This window comes from Pinus tabuliformis, chromosome 8, assembly GCF_031772625.1.
Source record: "Pinus tabuliformis cultivar Carrire ecotype Pingquan chromosome 8, CPIR1, whole genome shotgun sequence".
In the NCBI taxonomy this organism is placed as follows: domain Eukaryota; kingdom Viridiplantae; phylum Streptophyta; class Pinopsida; order Pinales; family Pinaceae; genus Pinus; species Pinus tabuliformis.
In genome coordinates this window covers 1,486,472,674-1,486,479,673 of record NC_142294.1, presented here as the reverse complement: position 1 = coordinate 1,486,479,673, position 7,000 = coordinate 1,486,472,674, and positions in this window count along the sequence as shown.

Genomic DNA, 7,000 nt, shown 5'->3' with positions numbered 1-7,000 from the left:
AAATTATAAAAGGATTTTTTTTAAGTTTATAATTTAAATTTAAAATTTATGGGAGGAGTTTGAACAATTATTTATGGGAATTATATTATTTTATAATAAATATATAAATAAAATAATTATTGGAACGATTTTGATAAAATTATGTAAAATTTAAATGACGAATTTTTCAAATTTTAAATACAATATAATTAATTTAATAAATTAAATGGTGGTTAATATTGTGTTTATTAGTGAGAGGGAAGTGGAGAAAGAAAAAAATATATATTTGAATAATATAAACTAGAAAAAAAAAATTTAAAATTCAAAATAATAAAATGGATTAATGATAATTAAATTAATTTTAAAAAATAATAATAATATAAAATCGTCAAATTTATGTATAGTTAATTAATAAATGAAATGATTATATATATATATATATATATATATATATATATATATATATATATTAGTCAATTTTGTTTAAAATCTGGTAGATATTTTTTAAAAGCACAAGGTTGTTTAATTCACAAAAAAAAATGTTTGATTTGCAAATTTCTAATGATTTTGGGAATTTTTTGGGGTGTTGAATTTATTTATGCATTCAAAACTGCATTTTAAACAACAAAAAATTTCAATCTTTCTCTATAGGGAATCTTGCCCAAAAAAAAGATTTGTGTCTATTAATTAGACTATGTCATAAATTTATATATGAATTATCCATTTAAGAACAACAATAAATCAAATCCATTTCAGGTGGTTTTTGATATTTCCACTTTTTTTTTTTATGGTTTTAGTTAACTTATAATTTTTTTTCCTTTACATGAAATTTACTATAACTTTGGCATAATGTATTGCATATAAAGTTTTATATGTTGATCTTTATTGATGATGATGATGATGATGGTGATGGTTAACGTCCACTGAGACCAAACTTTGGTCTATCGGACCTAAAGAAATGAATTATTTAGTTTGATTTAAGATTTTATTCCTATGCTCAAAAAACTTGGAGAGAAGCCTCCTAAGCTCACTGTAATTTTGACAACGTAAAAGGCTAGGAAGTTCAGTATTGCAACAAAGATTTTGAAACTAAGATCTAGTGTGGTTGTACGCGGGGCACTCTAAGAAGTGATTTTCATCCTCGATGTTTGTATTCTCAAAGAGATGGCAGAACCTTTCAATCCATGGTGTTTTAGACCCATTTCACTATGGAGCTCATGAGAGTTCGTTCTAATCTTGGCTATATTAATTTTCTTCTTTGAGCTAGTTAAAACAGAGATATACTTTTGATCTTCTAGGGTGGGGTTGATGACCTCCTTATAATATCTTCATTTTCTTTTAGCTGCTAAATCTTTCTCACACCACATTTTTTTTTGTAAGCTTACGTAAGACCTTCTCATTTTCGAGTTTTTACATGTCCATTATTCACCCCATTTCCGAGGAGGGTAGCATAAGAATCGAACCCAAGATCTCCGGTTCAGTGAGACTTCATTTCCACGACCATTGCCACTTGAGCTACCCTATGCGGACTTCTCACACCACATTTTTTCTTTGAACTTAGAAGTAACAATATTTTTAATGTTATTAATGTTTTGCAATGCAACATTCTCGTCGATCTCCCAATGGTTTAACTAGGCCTTGTTGTCTTTATACCAACCTCGTTTGAGCCGTAGGTGGTTTTGGCTGGAATTTAGAACTAGCTTATGAAGTCTATGGTCTCCTATGTTATTGAGTTTGTGCTTGTACAACAGAAGCCTAGTCATAGCTAGGCTCTCGATAGGGGAAAGACCCACTTCTATAAGGAGAATATGATAGGGTGTGTTTCTTTTAATCTTGAGTTTATACATTATAAAATGATTCTGGATTTGCTCAATCTTTCTCCAGGATTCTCTAGAGATGCTACAACCCCAAACCTCACATGCATATAAGATAACCGGAGTGACTAAAGCTTAAAGAGGAACTTCTTTCTATCCCACATTATGAGGTTTGTCGTTTTACAATTATTTTCAAGACCAAAATAAGCTTTCCATCCCCCATTAATCATTTTCTCAATGCTATAGTTCCAGTTGAGCTTGTGATGAATATCAATTCCTAGGTACTTGTAGGAAGACACTTTCTCCAAGTTACTATTGTCATACATAAAATTAGCATAAGTGTCCTTCTTGGATTTGATAATCATAACTTTTGTTTTGTTAGTGTTAACAATCATACCCATGGTAGAGTAGAAATCCTTAAGAAGTATAAGTTGCTTATCAAGATCAGATGGGCACCTTGCGAGAAGAACAATATCGTCAGCGTAGAGAAGAAGGATGATGACTATCCCAGCTAAGATCGTGCCAGCACATCCTACTTCCTCTAAACAACCTTCTAGCTTGTCGATGTAAATGCCAAATAGGGTAAGGGAGAGGGGGAAACCTTGTTTAACTCCGATATTACACTTAATATCTTTCGACCACCCCTTATTGCTCTTTAACTTGGCAATTACATTCTCGTATAACCTTATAGCGGTAGCTCTCAACTCAAAAGGACCTTTAGCTCTTCTAATCTGTTCCAAAGGTTGTTTTTAGGAACCGCATCGAAAGCCTTTCTAAAGTCCACAAAGCAACAAAAGAGATTGGATTTATCATTGTGGCATTCCTCCACAATGATCCTAAGCGTAACGAGGTGGTCTGTTGTTGAGTGCTTCTTTCTAAAACCCGCTTGGCCTAAAAAACATTAACTTTTGCTTTTAGTCGAATTACAATATAACACAACACTCTAAAAGAATATATATATGAAATAAAAATATGATTATAAAAAATAATAATTACAAATACTAAAATATAAAAAAAATTATAATATATAGTTTCCAATTTGGATATAGAAATTAGAGTGAAGATAAAAATAAAATTAATTTTTTTTTATAAAAAAGATACACTTATTTTTGTATTATTATTAAAATAATAATTTTATAATATAATGATTATAGTTAGTTTAATTGGTTAGTTGAGTTTTATTGTTAAAAACATCTTTGTTATTAAGAAATCAATAGTTCAATTATTTTAATACAAGTTTAATTTTTTCAACATTCTTTGAGTCAAAATCCTTGATTGAATTAACAGATAATAATCCCTTAAAATAGACCTAAGTAATACAAATATTTTATGGATATGGTAATAAAATCTTATAAATATAAAAATTATAATTACGGATCATTATAATAATATATATATTTTTTTGGTTTTTTGGAGACTTGAATTGCATAATTACTCTTATAACCTATGCATGTACACTAATATAATGATACGATATGTGCGTAAGACTGCTGCTGAGACTTTTTAAATGAAATCCTGGAATGTAATGGAAATCATTAGCAGTCTACGCGTAGGCTACTTGGGCTAAATATACAACCTACGGAGAAGTCGATGAAGAGTCTACACGTATTTAAAAGAAAAGTTGAAGAAGATATCACATTGATCTCGGTCGTAATTTTTTTTTGGTTATTTTTTTTATTTTATTACGTGACTACTGGTACAGCTCATATTATCATAATGCAGTGCTAATCTTTTTAATAACAACTGTTAATGGTGTATTACACTCATTTGGATCCGGGATCGCATAATTATGAAAACGTTGATATACCGCACGCGTGCCAGCGTAGCATCTGAGAGTTGAATTCACATTCCTGGCTTCAAATATTGGATCTGCCTGGTCCGGAACGAAGTTGCCCAATGGGGCGTCGATATAGACATCACGTGTTATTAGTCTCTGCCTCTTGCATAGTAGGGACTATAGTGTTACTTTTTAACCAAAGTTTATGCTGGGCACTTTCTCTACAAGAAAATTTTAACCAAAGTTTTCAATTTACCCTCTTATTGCCCGCATCACTTGCCCCGATGTTATTTTAGTGTCCGCAGCTTAATTTATCCCAAGTTTTCTCAAAACGAAGTTATTCTGGTGCCTATTCTCCGTTCCCTGCATGTAGCTCCCTGCATGCTACAAGTGCCAGATGTTTGATAGTTGTGCAGAGGCGTCCACATTTGTCCAGAAATCCTTCCTCTGGAGGAGAGGAGCAAGGGAGAGAGTGAGTTTCAGTTTTGAGCTAGTTTGAGGAGCAGAGCAGAGAGTGTTAGGAGCAAAGCATCCTTCCTTGAGCTGTAAGGTGATAGTCGTTGCTCGTTCTTTTCTCTCCTACATGACAGTAGACACTGTGCTGTGCCAAAGGTGATAGTTGCTGCTCGTTCTTCTCTCCTACATAACAGTAGACGTTGTGCTTTGCCAAATTATTACTACTGAAACACAGAGTCTGTATTATGTATGGAGAGGTGCAACACGAGATATCATCTCTATATCAAAGTAAGTTCAGCAACTCTTACCTCTATTTTTTTTCGGCTGCTACATCAAAGTGAGTTCATCAAGATAAGCTACACAATTTGTTGATGCTTCATGTTTCACCGCTGCCCCTGCAATCAGAAGGGGCCATCGCTTCGGTTCATAAACAAATTTTCTGAAGGAAAGGTCATCGTAGGGACGGTAACTCTCTTAAGAAATATTTATGTTAACTTAGCTGAAATCCCATTAGAGCTTGCTTTGAATTCTCTCTTTAGATATTTATACTTAGAAAAAGGGCCTCTTCACCTCACTGTAAGACTGTAACAAACATTCAGATTCATGACTTGAAGGAAGAAACATTCATAAACATTCAGATTCATGACTTAAAGGAAGAAACATTCATATTCATGACTTGAAGGAGGAGATGCAAGAAATATTCAGATTGCACAGACACATTCAAAAATAAAGCACAAGCTTACATGCCAGCGTTTTCCTTTTTTATGCAGTTAGCAAAAGTGTGAGCTAAGGCTGGTTTGTACCCCACTTGATCTTGTGCCATATACACGCTGAACCCCGGGAAGCTGCTCCACCATGTCTAGCTTGTTGAACCCCGGGAAGCCACTCCACCATGTCTAGTGCTTTGGAATAGCGGGCTTTAAATGCTAGACTTGCTTGGAATAACAGGATTTAAACGATGGACTTCCTCTAGTGCTTGGAATAACAGGATTTAAACGGACCTATTTTAGTTAGTCCTGGTTACATGCATTATAACTACTAAAAAAACCCTGTTGTGTTGTCCATAAACCTACACCAAATACATTTCTCTGCGAGTTTTCCCTCAGAATATAAGATCTAGGATAGTTTTGTGTGCGATGGGTTGAGTCCTGTGCTGAATAACAAAAGCAAGAATATTCTATGGAGCGACAGCGGGAAGAGTCCAGTCATGAGGGCAGTCTCTCTCAGTGTCAATGTCCCGGAGGAGAATGGTTCAATTGCTCGCAAGTGCCCTTTGCCTTCACTAAAGAGGAAATGCCCACAGAGGCTGGATATTACGCCCCAGTTGCCCGACATAAGTTCGCTGTTCTCAACAATAGAGCAGGCAACGGAGGTCAATGTGCAGGGTCTTCATTATGCGGTTTCAAGCAAAAAGGGTCGGTGAGAATTGATGGAGGACACCCACAAAGCCATTCTCAATGTTCATGGCGATTCCAAATAGGGCTTCTTCGGTGTCTTCAATGGTCATAGCGGTCAGAAAGCTTCAGATTTCGTTACCGAAAATATTGGGCACAATATTGTGGATGCTATGCTGGGCTTGAAAGACAAAATAGAGAACCTTCTCGAAGACAAGTTTTCCATCTTGCAGTTTGAGCTATCGCATGCGAGACAAGTTGTAGGGTAGTGAGCCCAAAGAGTTAGACAAATGGTAAAATTTGTGGGCCCAAAACGTAAAACGTGGTGATTTATTACTACTTTGTATGTGACATCTTTGCATGCACTCCAAGTGTCCTTTGCAAAGGTACATCTCTACATCCATTACAGGTTTTGCATAGGCTCCAGAAGATGTTCTTAGTCTAGAAGATGTTCTTAGTTTTATAGAAGGCATTCAAAATGCTCCCTTCAAAGATATTTTCTTATCAAACATTCAGTTCTGTTTTAACTCAAAGCCTTTCTGCAATTATTCATTCGTGAGAGAATTGTCAGCAGTGGATGCATCTTTCTGCCATGACCCTGTGAATTCAAACATAGCATTAAATAGCCCAAATGGGATTTTGCCTGATATGTTGAGTTCCCGATTAAATTGCTCTGACATTTGTGAACATTATTTCCACAAGAGGCTATGGCCACCTAGCTTCTTCATTCTGTTTTGAGCTTTCACGACTTCCGCTTTTCTAATTAATTTGGAATCTGGATAATGCTCACTTTTTGTTGATCTGCCTAATTCATATGTTATTTATAAGCTGCACTAGAATTTTTTATGTAAGTAGTTATTTGCATCCATGAGCACACCATTTTAAGAACCGCACTAGAATTTTCTAAGTAGTTATTTGCATCCATAAGCCTACTTAGCTACAAGCAAAACAACCCCTATCAACGTGTCTATTGAAAGAGAAAAGGGTTAGCTACATATGGGGGATTAGTACTTACAAGGTGGGCTTCGAGCATATTATAGAATAAAAAAGCATTTACATGAGGGAAAGTAGCTGAATATATTGCAGGCTGATAGAAATATATTTTGTTGTTATGCAGGATTACATTGTAACTGTGTACTGCGTTTGGGTCTTCATGTTGTCACTGTTTAGCACACCCTTCAAACTCAGTTGGATGAAGGGGAAAAGAAACAACTAAGGAGCTCATTTAGTTGGTTCTCAGATTCTTTTTCTATGATGAGGAAAGACAAAGGCCTATTTCAGTGCCATCTGTGTGTATTGACTCATCCATGAAAGGAGGGGTGCTTCCTTGGGGTATGAAAGGTGAAAACATGGTGAAGTAAAGGTGGGGGAGCCTGTGATGAATTTTCTTTGTATTTGGGATTGAGCAGATTGGTCAGCCTAGTGTATAAGCGTTCAAGAGGAAGTTAGCATTTTCATTGCAGAAGAATGCAATTCTTGTTAATTAATTGGTCAAGGGAATTGAAGTTCCTGATTCATGACAACTTGCGGCAAGAGGTATCAGGACACCTGAAATGTCCTAGTTAATTGTGGGCTTGAAT